Source organism: Alligator sinensis, unplaced genomic scaffold (genome assembly GCF_000455745.1).
Source record: "Alligator sinensis unplaced genomic scaffold, ASM45574v1 scaffold1086_1, whole genome shotgun sequence".
Lineage (NCBI taxonomy): Eukaryota > Metazoa > Chordata > Crocodylia > Alligatoridae > Alligator > Alligator sinensis.
Window position 1 is genome coordinate 122,949 of NW_005842600.1, and position 441 is coordinate 123,389.

Consider the following 441-nt stretch of genomic DNA (forward strand, 5'->3'; position numbering starts at 1 on the left):
GGCTGCAGCTCCAGCCCTGTGCTGCCAACGGGCCCTGGCCCAGCTCCAGCCCCAGCCCTGCGGTGCCCACAGCTGGGCTCCAGCCCCAGCCCCAGCCTCATGCTGCCGGGAGGCCCTGGCCCCAGCCCCGCGCTGCCCACAACCCCAACCCCAGCATCCTGCCACGTACCCCCTGCCCTTGTTTTGTTTTTCTGGCATGCCGGCACTCTGGCACCTTCCAGGGTAGGCATTGTGGGGTTTTTCGACACTCCGACCAAAAAACGTTACCTACCCCTGGTCTAGCCCATGGTGCCTCCCGCCGCCCCGGGCATGCAGCAGGTCTGGGGCAGCTCCACGGCTGGACTGCCTTACTAGGCAGACCAGATACCAGTGGCTCCTTCCAGCTGCTGCCACTGCTGGCCCCCGCTCCATGGGACTGGTGGGGGGCTGTGTGCACAACCC

General features: G+C 67.1%; 1 protein-coding gene across 2 annotated transcripts in view; it reads right to left on the bottom strand.

Moving 5' to 3' along the window:
- The window catches only part of IGF2BP2 (insulin like growth factor 2 mRNA binding protein 2), a 114,282-nt gene that overhangs the window by 96,337 nt on the left and 17,504 nt on the right, over nt 1-441 (bottom strand). The gene's annotated exons all lie outside the window — the stretch shown is intronic.